The sequence below is a fragment of the Lissotriton helveticus genome, chromosome 2_1 (genome assembly GCF_964261635.1).
Source record: "Lissotriton helveticus chromosome 2_1, aLisHel1.1, whole genome shotgun sequence".
NCBI lineage: Eukaryota > Metazoa > Chordata > Amphibia > Caudata > Salamandridae > Lissotriton > Lissotriton helveticus.
The window spans coordinates 2,121,832,142-2,121,859,012 of NC_136059.1; the positions used below are offsets into that span (position 1 = coordinate 2,121,832,142).

Below are 26,871 nucleotides of genomic sequence, written 5' to 3' on the forward strand. Positions count from 1 at the left end.
GCATTGTCAGGAATATAAATGCAACAACTAGACCCAATCAGTTTACAGACTCCTCCTTTATCTGCAAGGATTATGTCTAAAACCATTCTATTCTGTAAAGTCATAAGTCGATCCGCCTGAAGCTCAGCAGTCAAATTCTTTAATGCTCCAGAAGTTACATTGATTGTGGCATCGACCAGGCGGACCAACTGTCTGATATTTTTGCTATTGGCCATCGGACCCCAAAAGGGAAGAAATCCTTTCAGAAAATCCCCTGCTTCTTGCCCTGCTGTATCTTCCGAATCTACAACTCCTCTAGCAACTCTCTTTTTATGATAATCAGCAGGAGCAGTATATGTAGGAGGGAGGAGAAAAGCTATATACCACGTCCCCGAGAAGTATTGGGGAAGCCATGTATAAGCTTTGTCATGACAGATAAAATATGTACCTTGCGATGCCACCAATGGTGCGGGGGTAGAAGGAGTATAGACATAAGTATGGGAGCAATTGCTCCTCTCTTGCTTAGTTTTGGTATTCTGGCCATTTATTTGCAAGCACAAACGACCTCTTTGGGGTAATACCCGAATTGGCGTAGAACTCTGTTGCTTCAGCTTGTCAGTGAGGCTGAGAGTATAACGAGTTATATTCCACCCGTCGTATGCTCTCTTTTAGTCTTTGGGAATCTTGATGATGTCAGCAATCTTTGCCATCGTTACAATACCCTTTATCAAAGAACTGTGACTGAAATCCACTCCACCATTATAGGATCCACCAGAAGGGTATCGAAGTAAGTTCTGGTATGCATTGGAAAACATAGCCAGATAGGCCCAAGCAGAACCTTCGTATGAAAAGGGGAGGACTAAATACGGCATCCCTCTTTGTGTATTATGTGGTATGAGACCACAGACCCAACAATCAGTGACATTTACTATCAATTGATGCTGGTGTAACAGTTGAATGAACGAATTATTAAGATATTCCATTCTTCTCATTTGCTCGTGGTCTGGGAGTGAGTAAAATGTATGCGGAGAAACAGTAGTAGAGGGAGTGAGAGGGGCAGAAGCGGGAACAGGTACCAACTGTAGGACGTGAATAAGCCATCCTATGCATGCTAATAAACTACACAAACATACTAAAACACATAGTGCTACGCCACAACGACCGCATAATAATTTCTTATAATGAGCTCTCTTTATCATTTTAATATCACTTCCTTTCCCTGTACTATCCATTACTCTAAAGGCGTTGCTCACGATAATCTTCCTTAATCACTTGGCTGTGATTGTTAGCCGCCCTATGACACTGCAAGTCCTGTTGACCTAGTCACTATTCAGGTCACAGCTCCAGACTCCTACCGTGACCCTGCAACTTGATGGATAAGGGAAAAAAAAAATTCTTTATAAACAGAATTAAAGGAAATCAAAATTAATTGTTTGTCGGCAATCTGTTTCTCAAATTGTATCGTCTCTTTCCAGGGGTTGTTTGGTCCTTGAATAAATGTTCAGGATCTGTAGTGTTAAGTTTCAGGTGCACAGGTACAGCTTCTTGTAAGACGTCATCGTCCTCCTTCTCTGAACTAGTCCAATCCAGGCGTGCACTGCTGAATGGTACGAAACTGGGTACCTTCTCGCACCCACTATCACCGATACCTTCTCGGACCCACTGGTCATAAGGTAAAGGCAATGGTACCCTTTTGCAATGCACGCCGTGGATCCAGTTTTTCTTTCCCAGGACCTTGACAGCTGTACGAGTTGTGAGTAACACTTGTCTCGGCGGCCCCCAGCGAGGTTCCAAGTTCTTTTTCCTCTGGAAATTCTTCAGACACACCCAATCCCCAGGCTGGATGGAGTGTCCGGGATCTGAGGAGGCCTCTGGTAAAGCGTTTTGGACCTGTTGACGAATAACATGCAATTTAGTGGTGAGATAATGCAAATAGTCAACCAACAGCGGGTATGGAATATCTGAGTACTTTTTGGGTCTGGGGACTCCCCAGACATTAGCTGGGTGTCTGAACACAATCTCGTATGGGCTAAGCCCCAAACGAGAATGAACAGTTGCTCTAGTAGAAAGGAGTGCCAAAGGCAAGGCATCAGGCCAAGAAAGGCCCGTGCTGGCCTGAATCTTTGCTAACTTAAGTTTGAGAGTGCCATTATAGCACTCTACCAGACCTGCTGACTGAGCATGGTTTGCCGCATGGAATTTCTGTCTAATGCCTAGACCCACACACACCTTTTGCATAATTTGACCTACAAATTCACTTCCATTGTCACTCCAGACAATGCGCGGCAAACCAAATCTCGGGAAGAATTCTTTCAAAAGTATTTTTGCAGTGGACAGGGCAGTGTTGTCCTTTAGGGGGTAGGCCTCTATCCATCTGGAAAAGGCACAAACCACCACCAGGACGTACTTGAGATTATTGAAGCGTTCCATATGGATATAGTCTATTTGCAGTACCTTGAATGGGTACGTAGGGGGTGCAAAGTGACCTGCTGGAGTTGGAGTTCCCTTTCCTGGGTTGTGCATCAAACAAACAATGTAATGTTTCACCACATTTTCTGCACATTTAGGAATACCCTCATTCTGCCATACTGGAGCTAAAAGCTTACATATACCCCGTGCATTAATATGGGCTGGTCCATTGGCCATATTAACCACAGGGAGTACATACGCATCTGGTAGCAACCATCGTTGATGTTCTGACAATTCCGTCCAACATCCCATACTATCCAACATTCCCGTACTCTCTCTCCACGTACTTAATTCTTTCTCAGTGGCCTCCTTCTGAATCGCTTTCACACTTTCCACTGTGTCTTCACACATACCAGCTTCTGCGACCCATCTAGCAGGGCCCGCAAAATACATGCGACTTTCAACATTCCTCGCTGTCTCCTTCGCTATTTCATCTGCAAATGCATTTCCTTGACCGACGTCATCAGTAATCTTTGTAGGTGCACTGCACTTTACAATCGCTATTTGAGTAGGCAAAGCAAGTGATTCAAGAAGGTCAGTTACCAACTGACCATGCTGTATCTTGGTGCCGTGGGAGGTAAAGAATCCTCTTTCCCTCCACAAACGACCAAAACTATGGGCAACGCCAAATGCATACTGACTGTCAGTATAGACAGTCACTCTTTTCCCTTTCGCCAACACACATGCTCTTGTCAACACAATCAATTCTGCAGCTTGCGCTGAGTTATGCGAAATGCGTGCAGTTTCTACCACTGTGTACAAAGTCGTTACTGCATAAGCAGCTGTGGTTTCGCCATTAGGAAGCTTGAAACAAGACCCATCTACCCATAGGATCCCATCCGGATCCACAAGTGGTGTATCCTTCAGATCTATTCGACCCTTTGTTTCTTCTTCAGTGCGAAGAAAACAATCATGCTGATCTTGTACATGGTTCGCATCCAAAATAGGCAACAATGTTGCTGGATTCAGAACATTACATCTTTTTATGTGTATATGGCTAGCTAGAAGTGTCAACTCATATCCAGACAAGCGAGCACTCATTAAGTGCTGAGTTTTCGTCCTGTTAAGAAGAGTATCTACTGCATGTGGCACCATAACATTAAGAGTATGATCTAGCACTAGTCCAGCAGATTGACGAATAGAAATTGCCGCTGCTGCTGTTGCTCTAAGGCAACTAGGTAATGCCTTAGCTACTGGATCTAATGTTGCAGAAAAATAGGCACACGGCCTTTGTTTGTCGCCGAATTGTTGCGTCAATACTGATAATGCGAAACCTTCCCTTTCATGGACATAGAGCGTGAAACGTTTACTGTAATTTGGAGTACCCAACACAGGAGCGGAACACAAGGCAGTACGAACATCTGTAAAACTCTTTTGACATTCATCAGTCAAAGGCAGAGGCTGGGGCGTATCTTTAAGTGTAAGTGCCAACAGAGCTTTAGCAAGTAGGGAAAAATTTGGAATCCACTGTCTACAGTAAGAGGTAATGCCTAAGAAAGCACGCACTTCTCTTTGTGTGGATGGCACTGGCATTTGTGCAATTGCATGAATACGTTCTGGAGTCAATCGCCTTCCCTCCTTCGACAAGAGATGACCTAAGTAGGTAACTTCTTGTCGGCAATATTGTAATTTGGAAGACGATACTTTATGATGTAAATCAGACAAATGTCGTAAGAGTGATACAGTTGTAGTTTTACAAACATTTTCCGAATCAGCAGCGATCAACAAATCATCCACATATTGGATAAGAGTGGCACCGGAGGGTAAAGAAAAGGTGTCAAGCTGAGACTTTAAAGCTTGACTATATATAGAAGGACTTTCACAATAGCCATGAGGTGCACGCTGAAACCGGAAGCTTCGGCCTCCGAGGGAGAAGCCAAAGAAATCCCTACTTTCTTCAGCAATAGGAATGCTAAAGAAAGCATTCTTAAGATAAATAACCGAGAACCAGATTGCTGAAGCAGGAATCATAGTAAGCAAAGCTGTTATATCTGGCACAACAGGGAACTGAGGGACAACTATTTTGTTGACCTCTCGAAGATCAATTACAAAACGGTACACGGTGGCTGAGAGGGATCAGTACGTTTGAGAATAGGTAAAACAGGGCTATTGCAAACATTCCCTCTAGTCTCTTCAACCACACCCTTCTGAACCAAATCATGAACAATGGCCAACAAAGCTCTCTCACCATCACTAGATATTTTATATTGAGGAACACGTGGCATCTTAACATTGTCTTTAACAGTAATCACTTATGGTGGAATTTGCAATAAGCCAACATCATTCGGACCCACAGCCCAAAGTGTAACAGGAAGTGAACGCAACTCGGGTGGTAGCTGTTCTTTAGATACATACATCGGAGAAGTTAGTTTATCACCCAAAGTGAGGTGCACGCCAGAGGGTGAACAATACAGTGTAGCATGTAGACGTTTCAATAAGTCCAAACCCAATAAATTCTCTCCGCATCCTGTTGTTAAAAGGAGTGGAGCTTCCAAATCGTATGGACCAATGGAAATGGGCAAAGGGCAAGAAATAGGATTTGAAACTGGGGCGCCAGAGAATCCCACAGAAACATTTGTTAAGCCAGACAATGGTGCCCCAGGGAGTTTAGAATGCATTATGGAACTTCTCATAGCACCAGTATCCAAGAGAAATGGTTCTGTAACACCCAATGTCATAACATTAACATAAGGTCCTTCCTGATCTACTGGAACTGATAGGACTCTCTTACTTTGCCTATGGCTGTCCTAGCTAGTATGACAATCAACGTCCTCATTATCGAAACAATAGTCATCATTGTAGTATTGTGCAGATTGAGAATTCTGCTGATCAAAATAATTTGTAGAATCCTGAGGGGGAGAGGGACGTCGTTCCTGCATCGACGCACCACGACCCCTACTTCTGGATATGGATCGAGAATCACCAAGACCCCGTGGCGCTAATGGTCCACCATACCGCTGTAATAAAATTGGACAAGTACTCTTAAAATGACCATCTTCCTTACAATAGGCACATTGATTAGGGCCCAATGGAACTCGTGGAACTGAGGGTACCGGCTTCTGTAACAACCTCTGAAACTGTGGGGGCTTTGGAAATTGGGGCTGAGCAGAACGAGGGGGATAAGCCTGTTGCAGAAGGACCTTCGTTTTTAAGTCTTTAGTCTTTTTCTCCGCTTTCTCCTTATCTTCCTTATCGCGATTCTCATAATATTGAGCAGTAGCCAATATCTGAGCAGTGGAAGAGACAGCCCACGAACTCTCCGATTGTTTTAATTTATGCGATAATTCAGGAAGTAAATTAAAAACAAATTTGTCTACGAATAATCGCTGTCCACCTTCAGTACTCATGTCTTGCCCACTTTGGTCGATGAAAGTCTCCTCGAAACGAGTAAAGAAGTCGGAGACACTTTCATCCGTCTTTTGCTTACACGCCGCTAACTTATCCCAGTTAACGCGCACCGCAGGCATCATTGTTTTCATCAAATCTATTATTCTTCCAGGTAATTCCGTAATCAAGACATCCGGTTTGGCACCACCTACTTGTCCTGCATCCGCAGCTGTAATGGCAGCCCAATCACCACCTAAGGCTGCAGCATGATCCTGCCTATGAATCTTGGTCCATATTGCTTGTGGGACTATATTTCCCATAAGTAAGTCAATATCTGCCAAATTCATAATACAAGCGTCAACAGTCTGAGACAGCTCTTTATAATACCCAGCAGGATTCTTACGGGGGTCCGGTAAAGACTGTTTACGTGCCAATACTTCTGACCTTTTCCAAGGGTCATGTACCCATATACGCTGAAAATGAGCAGGAACACCTGGATTAGCACCTGCTTGAGGAACCTCATCTCTCCATATCAGAGGAACTTCTCGCATAGGATATTGTGCCGTCTTACGACACACCGCGGGATCAGGCTCAAGAGAACTTTGAGAGAAAAAGGTAGATCGAAAAGTAACAAGCTTCTGAACAGCACGCTCTACAGCAGGACCCACAATAAGTCCCTTATCAAATTGATCCTGTATTTCCAATAAATCCTGAGGAGGTGAGCCTAGATCCTCGTCTCCCCATTCTTTAATCAGAGTATTGCACATAACATTAAATACGTATCTCTGTGTGGGCGCGTTCCATTGAAGGAAAGTATCTAAAATATCACGTATACTATACTGTACACGACTCATGATCCAATTATGAGCAAGGGAATCTAATTTAGTCTGTTCTTCCAAATCCGGAAACTGACTACGGGATTGTCTCCTAGACGACGCAGGAGAAAAGTAAAGAGGCCCAAGAAAAGGCGACAAAATACCTGAAACAGTATCGACTAAACGTTGTCGGGCTGTAGGGGAATCTGACACCAAAACAGGAGACAACGTATTCTGTAAAATAGGCGAAGCATCTGTAGCAAAGGAAACGACAGATGGAGAAGGCTGAGGCACAGGAGATTGGGGTACAGATGTCGCTGGCAAAGGGGGCGGAGGTAGAATCACGGGAATAGGCAACTGTGCAGGAACTAAAGCAGCTGGATTAACAGCAGGCTGCAATGGCGGTGAATTAGCACCTAACACATAAGGTGGAGGTAATGTCAACAAATGGGACATAAAAGAATCATCATCAGGGGTTTTACTCTTTGATACAGTAGGTAATACAGGATAGCATCTATCTATTGCCATACGATGTTGTCTTTCTGACACCTCAATCACCTGATCAGCTTCGTCATTTTTAAATTGTTGGGCAGCCTGTAGAATCGACATACTCTGCTCTTTCTTATCTTTCTTCATTTGCTTAATTTCTTTCTGTTTGGCTTCCTTACGCCATAGGCGAAAGGAGTCAAACATTGCCGGCCGGGCTTTCCTCTTGAATAGAATCGTTTCCAAATTATCTAATATATCGGGCTCAAAAGAACCATTCTGTGGCCATTGCAAAACACCATCCTTCCTGGTGTATCGGATCCATGTTTCGTTAAAAACAATAGGACCCAGATCATGTTTCGAATACAGTTCGTAGGTAGGAGTTCCAACTGGAGGAATCGGACAAGAATCCTCCAGTCGGGAATCTCTAGAACAACCAAAACAACAAAATTTCTTAAACTTACTAAATCCAGGCATTTCGTAACAAACTGGACTTCCTTACAAACGTCAAGGGATTTTCAGACAATAGAGTCACAGCACAAGCGTACTTACCCCTTGGCTTCGGTTAGCGCGCTAATCGAATAAAAAAATACAAAAACAAAGAGAGTGGGCGCTACCCACAAATACTTAACTAAATGCTTTTCTCACGCCAACAGATGTCCGTCTAACGTCTCGCGATACCAATCATCACCAAAGGGCCAAGGCAGGGCGACAGTCAGGGCAGCAGTCATCAGCAGCCGTTGGGAAGGAGTAGCCACGCTTCAAAAGACCTTCGGTCCACTTCAACATGCAGGGGTCGCTCACATGGTTCGCGAAATCCTCCGGAATTTTCTTGCGAAGCTCCTCACGACTCTCGGACAAAACTACTACCGCTGAAGTCGCCCACACGTTGGGCCGCCAATTGGAGAACCTGGCCTTATGGGCCAGGCGGCGCAGGGCACGCCTAAGATCTCCGAGTTTACCTGCCTCAACCGACAGAGACACGAGGCACTCTGTTAGGCGTAGAAAAGTAGTTTTATTAGCTGCAGCTAAGCACAGTTATCTAAGAAGTACCACACAGGTAGGTTCTCAAGAGACTGCCACTTCAATCCGTGGCGCACAGTCTATTATACAACACAAGTTTACAATGACAACTCCCAATATACACAAAACTGACTAATAGGAATAGTTCGAAAACAAGCTATCGGATGTCTAAAACACACCCTCCTTTCAGACCCCGTGTGCTCTCCTCCCCTCAGGTTAATCAACACTAGTGCCCGTAATTCAATTTGCAGGTGGCAAAACATGTGTAAAATGCTTCAAAAGAAGGGCTATGTAACAAGAGAACACACGAAGAGAATAGTGAAGGCCAGTTAAATAAGATAAGGTAGAGAAGAATGGTGGGACCCAAACAGTGGAGTAAGTCATGGATTAATCAGTCTAGACATGGCTTTGCGAACTCAGCCAGACCCTGACATCGGTATCGCACACAAGGACAAAGGTTGTTCTTTAGCGAGAAAAACATGGAGCAGCTGAAAACGGCAGAAAGACCATTTTACCACGTTAGCCGTGCTGCCTGAGTGAGGCAACATAAAATGGCGACTAAACACAAAATGGCGGCTATAGCGAAGCGGGGCCGAAAACTACGTAACCTCAAGTATCACCCTTCTCTTTATTCAACCCTTCTGAAATCTTTATCTCCTTCATACACAGTTCTGCGTGTTCTAAGCCCTTGGCTATACTAATTGCTTCTTCAAGGTCGGGATTCCTGGTAAGCAATTCTTCCTCTTCCTTCATATCATTTGTGCATCTAGCTAGTTGATCTCTGATAAGGGAATCCGTAAGAGCACCAAACTCACAAGTGGCTGACATGCCCCTTAATACTGCCACATGTGAGGAGACTTTCTCATCTTTCCTTTGACCCCTATTGAAGAATTTGGACCAGATTTATTTTTACCTTGAAGTGTGACTCTAATTTCCTCAAAGTGTATTCACAAACATCCACCCCTGCTTCCTCCTCCGTGGGTTCCTCATCAACTAGCCTTCCTGTGATATCCTCAAAAACTTTCTTCCCCTGAACACCTAGATTGTGCAGCAGCATATGTTGCTTTCTTAAGCTTGAAAAATTACCACCTCCAATAGCAATGAGGTATGATTTGAAAATACCTTCCTACCTCCTCCAAGGTATGTCTGGCTCTCCTACCTCATTTAAAAAGGGGGGTGGCTGACTCATGCCAGCACCTGCCATGGCTGCCCAATGGATTGTACTGAGACCAAGTAAAGAAAATGTACCCTAAAATGAGTACCCCAGGACAATAGAGATCCTGCAAAAATGGAAAAGGTTAGAATACTTAATTCATAAATATGTAATGTTGACCTGTTTATTTTTTTTAACTAAAACAACCATTAAAAACATTAATATAATTGAATATGTCTGTCCCAAATGAATGTAACAAAGAAATGTTGCAATACAGCTTCAAACAGAAGATTTTAGTCCTCTTTTTATGGTAGTGGAACGCCTCTCTAGTGCATAGGAAGACTTGTACTGAAGGCGGGACTTCCTGTGAGGAAATCAAAGACAATCTCCTCGCGCTGAATGCCTCTCAAAGACCGACCATGTCCAGAAAAAAATTCCCTAGGATCTCAGAGTCACTGTGAAATGCCGCTGGTTCCTGCCGCTTTTTGAAGAAATTGAACTGCTCCCTCTACAAGCGCACCCCCGCTGTGAATGAAATCCGCCGTGAGGAGATTCGACCAGAACTGCAGACTGACGGAAAACCATAAGCCCTCTGTTGGTGGAATATAACTGCTCCCTTAGCGAGCGCACACCACCAGTGAGGATAAATGCCGCCATGAAGGGATTCTGAAGTGCCACTGACTGCCTTTAATGCTGGTGCCCTTCAACAACAGGGCTGAGGTTACAGATGTGTGCAGCTCCCTGTGAACATAAACACCAAGGTAGTGGCTCCAATCCACCTCCACAGAATTCCGCTGAGAAATGCTCGCCTTAGAAAACCCCCTGGCATCGATGTGGATGATGAATCGACAGGGCCATTGGAAGTTCAATGAGGGGGTCCCCCGACAGGTTTCAAAGAATCGCCCTTAACAGCTACAGTGGCAATGGAAACGGAAACAGTACAATTCGGCTGCCTGAAGCTGCGATGAGGGGACCAAAAGCCTCAATGTCTTATTAAATCTGAACCACACAGCAAACCCCCAAATACAAAGTCACCTCCGGCAGAGAGACAGCTCATCCAGTTCACAGACGCCAGTGCAACAATGCTGAATGTAAACTCACCACCCAGAGGAGCAAGAAAGACAGTCTGAAAGGTCCTGAGTGGCACACAAAGTAATCCGGAACCAGACCTTAAAACGACCTTCCAGGCAACCGGCAAGACGAACATCAACAGGGGACGGTACAGAGCTGTCCCTGTCACAGCTTCCCTTATCTCGTCGCCAAAATGAAGTAATTACCAAGGCAGGAGGTAAGAAGAAAGTTCTTTATTTCCAAGTCTAAATCTCTGTAACTTCAGCTTGCCTTTACGAGGCTACCTCTGTCAGAAGCACTGCCTCTCAACATTCCAAGGCAGCCTTCACCTCGGGGTTCTGAGATGGAACCAAAAGGGACAGTGGAAGTGGGGTGCGAAGGAATGTACCAACAGGGAAATTATAACAAGTTAATTTCTGCTCCCCTCCCCCACCACCTCAATTCCTAAAAGCAGCTGGATTAATAACTGCCCAGGTAAAAAAGTGACAGCCGTTGCTGCCCTCGGAGCTCTATGCAGCAGTCAGAACTTTTCACCTGCACAGCAATATTAGATTCCAAGCTCTCTGAACTCAACAAAGACACCTGCACCCTTTTTACAGTGCGCACAGTGTGATGGGACATGCGCTGACAAGAATTAAAGGCAAACATCTATAGTAAGACTTTTTTCCCCCGCAACACGTGTTCTCATCCAAACTAATGTAGTCCCTAACTTGGGATACACTGGGACTGCTCCTCTGAAGAGAGACCAAGATGGAGTGCCACCTGTGAAGTGCTACAAAAGTAGCTTTAGGGAACGGGAATGACTGGGGCTACACCGAATCCAGCTCCCAACCTGACCCTAACAACGGTGCATTGTTAGGGTAATTTTCAGTAAACTTCTTCTGTAAAGGGAAATACACCCTTTGTGCATCGAGACGGATTCTTGGTATTAGTATGGTCACTCAAATAGCCAGCTATTGAACGGATTGTCAGAGCAAAGTAAACGGCTTAGCAACTAGAACGTGATAGAGATATACACCCACGCCCGACATGCAGCATTATCATCCCCTGTTCTTCATTTAAGCCCACTTTATGGACCGTCTGAGTTCAACTGAAAGGGAGCCCTCAAGTGCGTGCCAACCTCTCGATCGGGGCACTGGAGTCAGTCCCTGCTTTTGCCCTGGGGAACTGGTGAGTGTGTGGTACGATGAAAGCACTGATCTTAACAAAAGCACGCCAAATTGAAATCTCCACGGAGACGAGCACAGCACGCTGTGTCTACCGCACTCGAACAGCGCTGTCATTTTAAAGCAAGGATTTTCATGTTTTCTGTAAAACACTGCCAATGCCACTATTAGCTGGAAGATCATAAAACAGTAGCAGCTGTGGCCACGGACGCTGAACTTAGGCAAACAGTTACGAAAGCAGGAATAACTAACAAACACGCGAAAAGAAAAGAAAAAAGACACGAGTGCACGTTGACCTTTAATGCTATGACATGAGAATTCCAGCTTGAACCTGCAGATTGTAACACGGGGCTCCGTGGCATTAAAGAGCAACACCCGACACCTCCCATGATAATGCGCATGGCCTGCGGGCAGACACGGGAGTGTGTTGACAACAAGCACGCGAAAAGAAAAAAAAAACAAGCGCACCCGGCTCGTGCGGCAGCAGGGGGAGTTAGGAGGGGGCCTGCGCGATTCCCTTGCGGGAGCGTGCAACATTAACATTAATAACATATGGCGCGCCAGCTGCTCGCTCCCGCAAGGGAATCCCCAAACGTGCACGCATTGCCATTGAAGGCAATGGAACGCGTACACGTTTTTGTGCGAAAAAGGGAACTGACAGCTAAAGGTCTCTTTCCTATGCTGCAGCGCATGCGCCCTGCGTAGGCGAGACCTAAAAAGGAGTTCACATTGCATGATGTGAAAGTTGAAGATTAACATGGGAGCCATTTTAAAAGAGTAAAAATAAAAGCAGAAGCATAAGTTGAGAGCGACCCTTACAATGACAGGGGGTCTGATTACTTTAAATCAATATGCGTTAAGGTACATAGCATATACAAATTGCTAAAATATTTCTGAACCATAATTATGCAATGTTGAGCCAACAAACGAGGACCCTATGTATACATGTGTATAGGATGCAAATCAACCTAGATTTATATACATCTTACTAAGAAGCCGTCAAATGGGTGCAGTAGCATCCTCTACGTGTATACTGAAAATATTTGGAGTAAATATGCAAATGCGAGTTCATTGTTAGAGCGTATCATAGTGTATTACGAGCCCAGGTTAACTCGTCTAAAAAATGCAGATTGTGCCACGTTAATGTCGAGATCTGGCCTAGTACATGTATACCTATCAAAAAGTGAATCCGATGCACCTAGTGGAGGTGCCTGGTCAATGTTAAGCAGTGGTTTCCCCAACAATAGCAGTTGTATATATAATACATGACAATAGCAATCACTTTGGTGGTAATACAAGGATAATAAGATCAGGTAATCCAAGTCAAGGTCAGATATTGCAATACAAGAAAGTGCAATAGGTAAACAAAAATTTCAAATATATATAGGAATAGCGCAATAGTTTGTATGCAACACGTAAGCATACTGGAGAAAACAGTGCAAATTATAAATTAACAAAACAAGGAAAATCTTATCTAAGTGATGTGTGCCCAGGAATAGGGAAGAAAAGGGTAGGGAACCAGTGCAGGAAGTGTCAGTCCAAAGACGGTAGGTCCCTTCCTTTCCTCCTGTGAAAAACTAAGGAGTGTGAGGTTTAAAATGAACCCATAATACTATCACAAGAAAAACACACATAGTATCATGTACATTTAAAATATTAAGAACACAACATGAAAATGAAAACAGAACACAGGCTAGATAAATGACAGTGCATGTTGGTTCAGCCTTCATGTAAGTGTGTACTCAACTCCGCATCCAAATTATGCCCCCGGGGTACTTGGCCTCAAGGTTTAGTATCCATTTTGATTTGCGTTTGCGAAGCTTGAGAGCCCTATTGCCACCTCTCAGGCCAGTGTGTAGTTGCTCCACAATGAAGAAACTCAAGATAGATGGAATTCCTGAAAATGCCTAGCTCCAGGGTAATGGATGTCCCTGTTGTTGATGGCACGCATGTGTTTCAATACCCTCTTTTTTCCATGAGTGTGGTACTACCCACATATCTGAGTCTGCAGGGACAATCCAATACATATATGACAAACTGAGTGCTACAAGTAGGAAACTGGGTTATAGGTTTCTTACTGGTCCACCCAGGTATCGAGAACTCCTTTGTCATATGACTTTTGCATCATGCCTTGCAATGTCAATATGGGGAAAAAACCTTCAAGGTTATGATCCCCTTGTGTACATGCTTGTGTGATGTCATTGTGCACCAGAACATCTCGCAAAGTACGGCCTTTCTTGTAAGTAATTCTGGGTCTTGTTGGAAGGGTATGACCAATGATGGAGTCACTGGTCAGGATGTTTTAATTATGTGATAGGATCTTCTGTATTTGTTGAGAGTTCCTATTGCATATCATGATATCTCTGGTGACTTCTTAGTCAGGGGTGTGGTGTCCTCAGTCACAGTATTGGGTACCTCAAGAGTATGTGATCTACTAACTTTGCTAACCTTTGCAAGTGCTTGTTCTAACACCCAGACCCGGTATCCTCTACGCAGGAATCTCTTGAGCATGTTATCCTGTTCAGCTATGAATGCTGCTTCTGTACTGCAGTTCCTTCTTGCTCTCAGCAGTTCACCATAGGGAATGCTCCACTTAAGATTGTCAGGGTGACTGCTGAGAGCAAGAAGGAGGGTTTTGCCTGCAGTTATCTTACGAAAAAGTTTGATGTTCAAGGTGCCCCGGTGCGCAGTAACCATGATAGCAAGAAATTCAATATGCTGTCTATTCATGTTAAGGGACAAATTGATGTTAAGGTTGTTGTCCCCGAGTTTACTTATGAATCTGGTGGCTTCTTCAGTGCCATCCCAAATTATGAAAAGATCGTCAATGTAGTGCAGCCATAGTTTCACCTTAGAGAAATCGGATTTGAGGGTGCTTTCAGCCCTGATTTCTTCTTCCCAGAGGCCTAAAAGCAGATTGGCAAAGCTGGGTGCCAAGCATGTTCCCATGGCAGTGCCTAGTATCTGTTTATATATATGGTATCATTAACCATGAAGATGTTCTTCTTGAGACACAGGCTCATCATATCGAGTAACATGTTGGTATGCTCAAAGGACCCAATAGGCCTGTTTTTGAGGTAATGGAAACATGCTTAATACCTTGTGAGTGAATCATCGTAAATAAGGAATTGATGTGTAGGGTAACCATCAAGAAACAGTCCTCCCGTAATATACCTTCTAGTTTAGAAAGGAAATCCTTAGTGCCCCTAACAAGTGAGGGGAGAGAGGTGGTATATTCACTGAGAAAATGATCAACATACTTGGATACATTCTCAAGTATGCTACCAATAGAGGATACAATAGGTCTTGCGGGTCTTTATGGATATTGGGCAAGAGATACATGATGGGCAGTTTAAAATAGTCTCTCTTGAGGAAGCAGTAGTCCTCCCACATAATATTACTATTCTGTTGCCTCTTTGTTTTCATTTTGCGCTTTCTTGCATTGCAATATCTGACCTTGACTCGGGTTACCTGATCCTATTATCCCTGTATTACCACCAAGGTGATTGTTATTGTCATGTATTATATATACAACTGCTATTGCCATATGTACAATGCATGTATGAGCTCTGGCACCCCACCTAATTTGGGTGGCAATAATTGCAACAACCATGCACCATCTTACTCATTACCACTTAGGTGATTGCATTTTAGATTTTTCGTATGACCATTTTGGTGAAAACACTGTTAAGTACCACTTTGATAAAAACGCTGCATATTATTCACCAGGCACCTCCACTAGGAGCATCAGATTAACATTTTGATAGGTGTACGTGTACTAGGTTGGCCAGATCTCGACATTAACTCGGTTGAACCGAGTCACAGGAAAAAAGATGAAAAAAGGTTACAAATCAGGAAAAGGAGGCAGGGTAGAAACACCCTGACCCCCTAGGCCTGCTCAAGCATTTAAAAAAACTATTTTGGCGGGAGTTGCGTTGAGTTTTCGAATTCCGTTAATTTTTAAAACAAGAAAAAAACAAAGCGCGGTGCCCCACGTTTCATTTTCTTTAAGCCCCCGGGTGGGCCAGGTCCCAGGGGCAATGACAAATAAGATGCGGGGGACCGCCACCTCCCCGGTGCTAAATGTTTAAGAAAATGCATAGGGGGTTCCTGCCAACCCCCCCTCCCATGCAGGCCCGGGGACTGCCACCTCACCTCTCCGGGGCTAATTATCTTCAATACTGGGGTCATGTAGCCCCCCGCATCCCCGGGGACTGCCACTCCCCAGGGCTATTGTTAAAAGTAAAGTACGGGGGGCAAGCCCACCCACTTAGCTCCTGAGACCACCACCTCCCCAGGGCACAAATTACAAGTTACCTCAGTAAGTCCCACAGGGATTGCTAAGAGGTCTTCAGAGGCCACGCCCCCTTTGTCCACCCCTTTGCAAACGCATCTCCTGGTGCACTACCGGTTGGAGGATGAAGCCCACTTTTCTCCAGAGGGACCTTGAGGGCCAAGAAGCCCCCTGGGTCCTCCTGTAAGTCCTAGGCAACGGAATTCCTGAGAGCTGGTCGGATGCCCAGAACCTTTTCTCCACCACTCTACAAACATGACTGCTAGTTAAAAAATCTTAGAAATTCAGTGAAAAAGCACAGGTTTCAGGGACGTTATAGTTAGAAATTAGCATGTAAAAATCCTTAGATATTCACGGGAAAAACCAGAGAAATTCAGTCGTTATAGTTAGCTGAGCTAACTATAACTCGCACCCTCGCAATGCACTGCTGATGACGTCACATATTACATTATGCATGACATGGTCAGTTACATAACTGATGACATCACTGATAACATCATCCACAAAATTTCAGATGGACCTACTCACACCGCAATATAATATTTCATATACCCACTCCAAATTTCAGACCACCATTCTCGAAACTATAGACACACCACTACCAGTATGCACATACCCACTCACTCATTCATAGGTCTACACACATATCCACTCACTCACCCATACAGCCACCCATATACCCAGTCACTCACCAATACAGCAACTGATATATGCACTCATATACCCATGCAGACACTCACACACTGTCACTCACACATAGTTACTCACACATCTAGTCAGTCACTTAAGGAGTCAATCACACTGCCAGTTACTTACCTATACAGTTATTCACACACCACCTCATTTATTCATACAGATACTAGCAGATACTCTCTGATACAATCACTGACAAAAGCAAACACTCATCCATACAGCCACTCTCACAGTCACTGACTCTCAAATACAGTCACTTATATACTCCAACACTCACATATACTGTGTTAGACCTGGCTTTTACAGCGCCTTTATCCCCAGATTTTTTGCTTTGTGGCCTTCTGTTTCTGACCTGTTTTTGTTGGACTCTTGGCACTTTACCACTGCTGATCAGTGTGAAAGTGCATATGCTCTCCCCGTAAATTGTATGTATGGATTGATGTTTCCATAATTGGCTGATTTGATTTACTAGTCAGTCCGTAGTACAGTGCAGTGTGTGTGACCAGAACCTGTAAAACAAATGCTGCTAGTGGGCCTGCAGCACTGATTTTGCCACCCACATAAGCAGCCTGTAAATGGAACTCAGGCCTGCCATAGCAGTCTAGTACTGCTATGTCAACTTGGCAAGTGCACCCACTTAACAGGCCTTAATCTTCCCTTTTCTTCCACGTTAGCCACCCCTAATGTAGCCCAAGGTACCCCTGTGGCAGGGTGCACTGTATGTGAAAGGTAAGACATTCTCTGATGTGTCTGGCATGTCCTGGTAGTGGAATAATGCCAATTTTGTTTTTTCACAATTGTAAGGCTATCTGTTCCCTTAAGATAGAATGGGGAGTTTGATTATAACGTCTTATAAGCATACCTGCCCCTGGGAACCAGATAGGAAAATAAAGTTTAGTGTGCCTGAACTCAAAATGTTAAAATGCATCTTTTAGTGAGGGTGAATTTTACATTCTTTGTTTGAAAATACCACTTTTAGAAAGTAGGTATTTTCTTGCTTAGCCATCCTTTGTGCCTCTGCTAGGATGTGTATTGACTGTCTGGCTTTGGAGTGACAGGGGCTGGGGATTTTCAGTGGCTCCAGAGAGTCTGGGTGAGTCAGCGCTAGGATGAATAGGCCTGGTCTGCATTTGGAGTGTTGGGAGAAGTAGCACCTGCCCCTGAATAGGGCTGCACCTGCCTTCCACATGACCCCTGTGGTGTGTCTGGAGCCAGGGCTCACACTGACAAGGGAGTGCCCCCCAGAACTGATTTGGACTGGGCTCAGAGCCCTGGGCGAGAACAGTACAAAGAGAGTTACTGTATAAAAAAGGGGCCCATACCCCAGACTTTTAGATCACTTCTCGGAAATTAAGAGGAAACTTTGCCAAGGAGAATACCTGGAGAAACTGAGGAGGAGTACTGCCCCTGTGTTGTTTGCTGTCTGGGATTGGCCTTCAGTGGCTAGTTTCTGCCAAGGAAAGGGAAAAGGACTTTGCTGTTTGCTGTGTCCCCTGCTTGAGGAAGATGTCCAAGGGCTTGAAACTGAGCTTGCCTCCTGTTTTGAAGTCTCAGGGACACCAAGACTTTACCACCAGCTCCCGTGAACTTCCTTGCTGGGAGTTCTGACCTGCTAAGGGGTTCCTGCTGTTGTTTTTGACCTCTGGATGCTGATTGCCGCTGTTAGCTGGAAAGTAATGCAACCTTGAGAAGCATGACACATCCGCATCTGTTTCCGATGCATCGCCAAAGAAATCATCGCAGCGGCTGCCTGCGACTCGAGAAATCACTGCACGCCTTATCAAGTGCATCGGTCTCCGAAGTCCAAGATCACTGCATCAATTCCACCGCAAGCCCTGCTGTGTGGCTGAAAGAACCCATGCATCATCCCGGATCGTCGCAACGCATCAAGGCACAATGCCTGTCACATCATTGGAAGATGCAGTAAGAAACCAACACATCACCTCCTCTCCAGTGAGGAACCAAAGCATCACCTCCCCTGCGCAGCAGTAAGGAACCGACACAACACCTCCCTCGTAGCAAGGAACCGATGCATCACCGTCCCTGAGTGTAAGTAACCCACTCTTCGCCTTCCCTGTGACCTTTTTTGTTTGTGTATGCGACACATCCAAGGTACTTTGTGTGAAAAGTATCACATCTGCAAATTGCTTTGAACTGAACTATCTCTACCATTTGAAAGTCATATTTGTATTACTCTATTGTGGAATTTTGTCGTTTGGTTTAGATAAAGATGACTTATTTTTCTAACCTGGTGTGGTGTCCATTTGTAGTTCTTTCACTGTATTACTGTATGTGTTCACAAATGCTTTACACACTGCCTCTGAGATACGCCTGTCAGCTTGTGCCAAGCTACAAAGGGTGTGAGCAGGGGTTATTTTAGAAGTGTATCCAACTCACCCTGACTAGAAGCAAGGGTCCCTATTTGGACAAAGGTACCTACCTCTGCCAACTAGAGACCCTCATTTCTAACATACTGCCTTTCACATATGCAGTTACTAACTCATATACCACTGAGCCATTTATTCACTCACCGACACAGCCATACACACACTTACTCACCCATACAGCCCCATTCCAGACACATATACCCAGTGAATCACCCACTCACACATCCATGCAGAAGGTCACACACAACCCCCATCCACCCACAAAGACACTCAGGCACCCAAACAGGTACCCAGACAACCAATCAATAACCCATATAGACACTCATGTAGCTACTCACCAACCCATGCAGCCACTTACACACCAACTGACAGACTGATACAGACATTCACATACATTAGTCACCCACCTATACATTTACTGAGACTCGTGTAATCACTCACTTATACAGACAGTCATGCACCCTCTAAATCATCCATACAAACACACGTACACCCATTCATTCTTCAATACACCTTATATATATATATATATATCATTCTTAAACTTTTTAGAAACACTCACAGACATCAGATGATGTCATCAGTGATATCATTTGAGATGTCATCAGGGATGTCACTGACCATGTTATGAGTGATGTAATGTGTGATGTCATCAGCAGTGCATTGCCTTGGCTGAGCAGTGCATCCCGAGCAGAACTGACACATCACCGCTGCTGGGTGATTTGGACCCATCGCGAAAGACTCGTATTGTAACCCTGCAAGTCTGACGGTGTGGTGCATCCAAAACCCAGGTCCTTGAATCTCTTGCCGAAGGCAGCCTTGATGATGGCGACGGTCTTCCCGTCACAGCTTCGCAGCTCCTCTTAGCTGATGCTTCGCCAGCCACTCCGCTTCCCTGATGTCAAACTCTGCATCGCAAGCCCTGTTGGCGGGACCCTTGATGATGACACAACAGGACCTCGCACTGCAGCCTCGTTGCCCCTGAGAACCAACGTATCACTTTGGATGCCATGCGCATCTTCTGCGTGGATCCACTCAATCCTCCACAACCAGGATTTAAAGTACTCTGGTAAGCAAGCCTAACTGGTTCCCTGTAGCCAGCCCATGCTCCATCGTGGTCTACCTGAACTTTTGACTTTGTCCCGATCTAGTGTGATCAGATAGATCCAGTAGTTCTTTGTTCTATTGTCACTATAAACTTTAAAATTCGATTTCCTCAGTTATACTAATTGGATTTTTGCCATTATGGCCTTGTTTCATTTATTAAAATTGACTCGATTTTTTTTAATCTGTTTTGGGCTCATTTTATGGTGTGTTTTCACTGTGTTACTATTTGAAGTTTTGAACAAACACTTTACACATTGCCTCTAAATTAAGCCTGACTGATCTGTGGCAAGATACCAAGGGGTTGAGCACAATTTAATTTGGGGTTTTCTTGCGCCTTACCACATTAGGATTGTGGTTGCTGCTTGATCAGGGCTCACATCCAATTCAACCAACAAACCAAAGTCTAACATCTCAGTATTGCACATTGCTGGAAAAACAGCCTATCTTCTTCATAACCCCACACTATATTCACGTCACCGGTGACTTTGTGGTCACATCCTTCATTCTTTTCTAAAATTTGCTGAAATGTTCATATTACTCTGGATCTTTGCATCGGAGGCTTAACTATCCTCTACAAGGGCCTTTTCTTTTAACTGTTTCATAAAAAAATGAATTCACTGTTTTTCCAGGCTTTATGTGACCAATGGAATTCTTTATCCAGGAAAACATGCTGAAAAGGAAACCACAGCTTGTTCAGTTATATCATGTATCATGGAATATTATTCACTGAATGTCTTCTTCCTCCCAAAGGCATGTCACATTCTTGTATAGTGACCAAAATGGCTTTTGTGAGTTTTCAGAAAAACACGCTCTTGTTGCTTTGTTAGCAGCTCTACACAGTTGATGAATACATGCGTTTGCTATGAGCTCTTGACCAAATGCTCAGATTAATCAAGGTTTATTGAAGACTGAGACTTCTTCCTAGTCTGTAGGCTGCCTTTCCTTTATTGTCACTAACTATGTTCAGTTTTCTCATGAGTATGAATTACAATGATGTCCAGCATCCCTCAAACAGTTACATAGTATTTTCTTTCCAGACCCTTGCAATCATCTTCAACCTACCTTCTCAAAGTTTACAGGGTAAGGAAAGCTCGATTGGTTGGGAAATCCTTTCCCTATCTAAGGGCTATTACATAGAACTCTCATCTATATCATTTTCACAACCAAAGTAATTTGTTCTTGTTCCAAAAGAATCTTAATAATGTGTTACTCATGCATTAGATTTTCTTACTCAGTTTCTTTGGGTCTTCTGTATAGCTCCAGGACACCGCCAGGTAATTAATACAATGAAAAAAAAATATATATAGGGACTTGACGTAATGGTTACTGTAGTGTCTATTGTACTCATAGTTCTTCTTCATCCTTACTCAACATAACCGCCTCACCAGTATCTACTTTATGCCTGATCTGGACCCGGATATCAGGGGCAGAGCGGACGTGAATCCTCTCTGCTCTCGGATCAGGCTGTGGTCTCGAGCCCCTAAATACGCACAGATTTTGCAGAATTTGCTCCTGAAGCAAGATATCTGCTTCGGATCTGCTGGCGAGCTCACGAGATCCCTGCGGGGCTGAAAACATGCAAGCCTGACCTCCTCTGGAGCTCAAGACTGCCAGCTCCGAAACTTTACAAAATGGCGGCTGCCGAGCTGGGAACGCGGGGAGACTACTGAGCGCTGTCTGTCCCACTGTGAGAGGCGATTCAATTACCGCTGTCACTACCCTCCTCTGTGATCCCGGGAATGAGGTACTCACGAAACTGTGAGCTCTTTCTGACACTGCAGGAGCTTGATGAGATGCAGCGAGGAGCGGGAACCCAAGCAATTGGTCTTCGCATGTAGCCTCCCAACACTCCAGACAGGTAGAGTCATCAGTTGGCCGGCCAGGAGGGAGTGCGGAGGAGCGGACCCCTGGGGACACGGTCCGAAGGCCGTTAGAGCGGGAGATTGACACCGGGTGACTCTGTGCCGGAATGTGCCTCACCCCAAGATGGCGGCCCTCACCTCATCGTAATTAAAATCGAAAACTCCTCTGTGGGGCCCCGTGTACAGTCCATAATTATCCTCATTGTCTAATCCTATCAAGCCCCTTCTCCTCATCAACCTCAGTCCTGCCTCGGATGCCTGACCTTAATATGGCAGACCTACCTGCAATCGACCACCACGAAATTGGCCTCCACCCACCCCATTCTCCCTCCACAGGACTGCAGCAAAGAGAGAACCCTCTCCAACCACATCGGACTACTTGGACTGGCTTTGCGAGCTCACACCAGCGAGGCTAGGGATGCTCTCTCACCATCCTCCCCCACTCGGATCACCCATCATGACAATAAATATGTGATTCTTCTATTTTCTTTAATTGTTTTATTAGTAACTGATGTAATTTTTTTCATTGATGTCAATTTTGTAACCTTTTTGGAACCTCATGTACAGCGCTCTGATACCTTTAGGTCTAGCCAGCGTTACATAAATCTCATAACCCTAACACCCACCTACCTTTCAAATAACAGCTCCTCAAGACAATGTCATCATTTTTGTCTTGGCTATTTTATCATTAATTGAAAAGTAAGAGGGATATACTTTGGGAAGATTTATCCCTTCGTCTTTTTGTCATATCTCCCCCTACCCTTTTACCCCACCCCTTACCCCTCTACGTTTCCTCTGACCTCGTCCTCAAAGATCTCTATATGCTCTCCCTGCAACCAATGTAACCTATAACTGATGAAATCTTGGAACAATAAAGATATCATGTAAAGCGCTTTGATACTTTCGGGTCTAAGCTATTTTAATCCTGAATGCTGAGACCTGAGCAACATGGCTAATGCCCTGTGGAGCTGCTAGACAGCTATTGAGAAGATGGGGCCTGGTTTCCCCCTGACCGTCAACTACCCAGGCGGACATTGGGCACAGTTCCTCCTCGTCTGCCCGCTATTGACTCCACATTATTTTTGTGTACTATACCCTTCTATGCTCTTGTAACTAATGTAACTTTTATCGTAACAATCCTAAATGTAAAGCGCTCTGATACCCTCTTGGGTCAAGTTCGCTCTATGTAAAACTGTACGAATAAATAAATAAAAATAAAATAAGCTGGTATATGCCAAGTTCCACTGCTCACTCCAGGGGGCAGAGGCAGCATTGTGGAAGACAGACACAGTCCATTCAGGTGCAAGCAACAACTTTTCCCACTACTCTAAATGCAGTCAAGTCTACCCAGCTGGGCTAGGAGTCACTCAGAAGAGGCAGAACACCCTCACCCCCCCCCTGTGTCTGCCTACTGTGAATTCACATCCCCTGCTCCTGTCACTCTAAAGCCCACACAGTAATACACAAAACAGGTACAGGCACATGGATGGTTAGACAAGGAAATACCCACTTTCTAAAATTGGTATTTCCAAACACACAATATAAAAATTATCCTTTTTAAAATATGTATTTTTAAATCCTGATTTCAGGCATACTAAAGTCCAATTTTCTATCAGCTCCCCTTGGTCAGCAACCTTTGTAAAATTGTTCACAAAGCAGCCTCCATATTAACCAAGGGTCAATGGGAGAAATAGCCTTTCAGTAGTGAAAACAAAATGCTCAGTATTTCACTATCAGAACATGTACAACACACCAGTACCTGTTCTACCTTTTAAATGCAAAGCGCTGTGCCCATGGGGTTACCTTGGGCCTACCTTAGGGTAAAAACTGTGCACAGACACTGTAGTGGCAGGTCTGAGACAGCTTTGAAAATCTACTTGTGTGGTTGGCACAACCAATGCTGCAGGCCCACTAGATGTATTTGGTGTACAGGCCCTGGGCACACACTGTAGACTGTACTATGGACTTAGTAGTACATTAAATATGCCAATTATGGAAACAGCAACACATTAACACAATTTACATGGAGAGCAAAAGCACTTTAGCACTGAATAACAGTAGTAAAGTGTCCAGAGTCCTAAAACCAATAAAGACAAGGTTAAAAACAGTAGGCCAAAAAGCAAAAAGTCTGGGGTGAACCAGTTAAAAAAGCCAAGTCTAACAGCCAACAAAATTCAGTAAAAAGTAGGGATGAAGGCAAAAGGTTTGGGGGAAGACCGGATAAAAGATGTCAGGTCTAACCACATCTAAGCCATTGCTCCTGTTCACTAAGGCTCCCTCTGACAACTTTATGAGCATCTAGTTAAAACCCTGTTCCTACCTACAAGTTAAAAAGCAAGCCTCCATTATCACAGAACGGGGACTGGCAAACATGATTTCCTCACTAACCATCATACTTCTAAGAGTCTGGCTGAAGATTGAAGTGTCTGAAAAACAAATGCTCCATTCAGCTAGACCAGCATTGAGGTCAATCAGTGCAGTTTGCTTGTTGAGCAGATATACACACACTTTCTGGGACTTGGCCAGTGAGACCGTGCTAGTGGTCCCAGAAGACTACAGGGTCTCACTGTGTCAAACCATTCGGTATGGTCAAGATGCAGCCAAAAATGTGATTTGTGCTGGACTTGATTCTACGGATTGTCTTGGAAGGTGGATGGCACTATATGTGGTTCCCTGTGCTATATGCATGGATTGGCCACACAAGATTCTCTGGAGAAGTACATGCTTCTGTGATGGATATGTCTTTCGATGACTTATGCCTCTTCTGAAACAAAAAAAAGACAATTCTGCCTTGCAACGTTCAACAAAGAGTAGGGCTGCAGCACATTCTCTGTGCCTTTTGACTCCTGCCAAACCGTTTTCACACCAATTTTGGAAATTCCAGAGCTACTTTAGGGAGCCGGTGTATATGCAATGTCACTTTTCTCAGCCTCTGCAGCAATCACTCAAGCCCTTAAGAGGCAAGGGATGTGGATCAGAGGGTCAACATGCAGACCATCAAGGACACCCACCCTTCCACTACGGCAACAGTAATAACCTGCTTTAGCTTACCATTAGTGGTGCACAGCCACTCTGTTGGAGGCAGGATCCAACACTTTCTCTCAGGGTCGAGATCCATCATGTCCAACAGATGGGCCCTTCAGATTGTTCAGCATGGCTGTGCCCTTGGCTTTCTTTCTGCTCTGCTGAATCTTCTCCCAACATCAAAGTGAATCTTAGAGGTGCACCTCTCCATTATGTAGCAAGAGGTGTGAGTTTTACTCTTCATAGGAGCCATCAAGAGGGTTACAGGCTCACAAGTAGGGGACGGTTGCTAGTCTTGCTGTTTCCTCATGGTAAAGAAGGATGGGGGCCTTCAGCCCATCTTAAACTTTCATCCTCATAATGCTTTCTTTAAAACTGTCATGATGGCATGCATTCTGTCTGCCTTGGACCTGAACGAGTGGATGGGCTCCTTCGACCTGCAAGATGCATATTTTCAATATACCTGTCCTGCACTACCGCAGACATTAACTGGAGTTCAAGATATACCAGGGCATTTTCATTGTTAATGCTCCCCTTTAGCCTCACCAGTTCTCCTGGGTGTTCACAAAAGTGATGTTGGTGATCGCTGCCCATCTTCGAAAAATGGGGATACCAGTTTTCTCTTACCTCAAAGGCTAGCTGTTGAAGGTGGGCTCTTGAGAGTCAGTTAGACTACCTACAGATGATGGCGAATGTCTTGACATCATTGGAGTTCACATATAAGGAGTCAAAATTGCATGTGACTTCTTCGCAGAATCTTCCTTTCATTAGAGCTGTCCTGGATATGTTTCAGTTCAGGCCCTCCCCTCCATTGCAACAAGTCCAGGCCATTCAGGCTATGATTCCAATGTTGCAGCCTCGGTCCTGGATCTTGCTAAGAGTAGGCCTGAGCCTTCTTAACCTTTTTGGCCTTGCCAACAATGACAGGTGACATATGTGGGCTCTGCAGTGGAACATGAATTTCCAATGGGAGCAGCACCAAGGAAACTTGTCTGATGTAATTCTGCCATTGATCCAGCATCAGGCCCTTCTCTCTTCCCCACCCAGAGTTAACTGTTATGAAGGATGCATCCTTCTGAGTTGGGTAGATCATCTGGGGCAGTTGGAGATCAAGAGAGTCTGTTCTCATGCTGAAGCCCGGCTCCATATCAGTATGTTGGAGTTGCAGGCCATATGTTTGACACTGAAGCCATCCTGTCATCCATCAAGGGGAGGCTGATGCAGATTCTCATTGACAACATCACTGCCATTTGGTATTTCATTAAGCAGGATGGAATGGGTTCCTGAGCTCTGTTCCAAGAGTCTCTTCGCCTCTAGAGTTCAGTGTAGCATTAGGGCATTTTCCTAATCATGAACCACCTGACATGATCCCTGAATGCCATTGTGTACAAGCTCAGCCAGCAGTGTCTGAGGGACCACGAATGCCATATATATCCAGAAGTGGCACTGAGCATCTTCCAGCAGTGGGGAGAACCCTGGCAAATTATTTTCACCACCGTTGAGAAGGCACAGTGTCAATGTTTTTATGTGCTTGAGTTTCTGTGAAAACACTCACTAGGAGATGATTTCTGGCTGACATGAAACACAAGACACTGTGCCGTCCTGCCACTGCCTTTCCTGCCACTAGTTCTGAAAAAAATCAGGATTGACCAGACCCACACCCTCTTTGTGAATCCGGTTTGGGCCAGGAGAGAGAGTAATAGACACTCCATCAGTTTGATCGCAAAAAAGCTATGAGCTTTTACATCAAACAAGGTCCTTGGAGTCGATGATCAGCATTTTGTGGGATTCTCCGGGATGAGGAAAGGGAATGCTGGGCAGAAGAGGACTCTGTTCAAGTGGATATCCCTTTGCCTTAAGACATGCTGCTGTGCGCACTGGCCAAATATTACCCTCCTGAGGGACTGAGAGCCCATTACACCAGGGCTAAGACTGCAACAATTGTGTTAGCATGCGGAGTGCCTGCACATATTCACGAAGAACTACTGCCTTGATTACCAGGTCCAATGAGAAGG

At 44.7% G+C, this 26,871-nt stretch overlaps 1 protein-coding gene across 2 annotated transcripts in view; it reads left to right on the plus strand.

Moving 5' to 3' along the window:
• The window catches only part of WDR17 (WD repeat domain 17), a 953,840-nt gene that overhangs the window by 14,760 nt on the left and 912,209 nt on the right, over positions 1–26,871 (plus strand). The gene's annotated exons all lie outside the window — the stretch shown is intronic.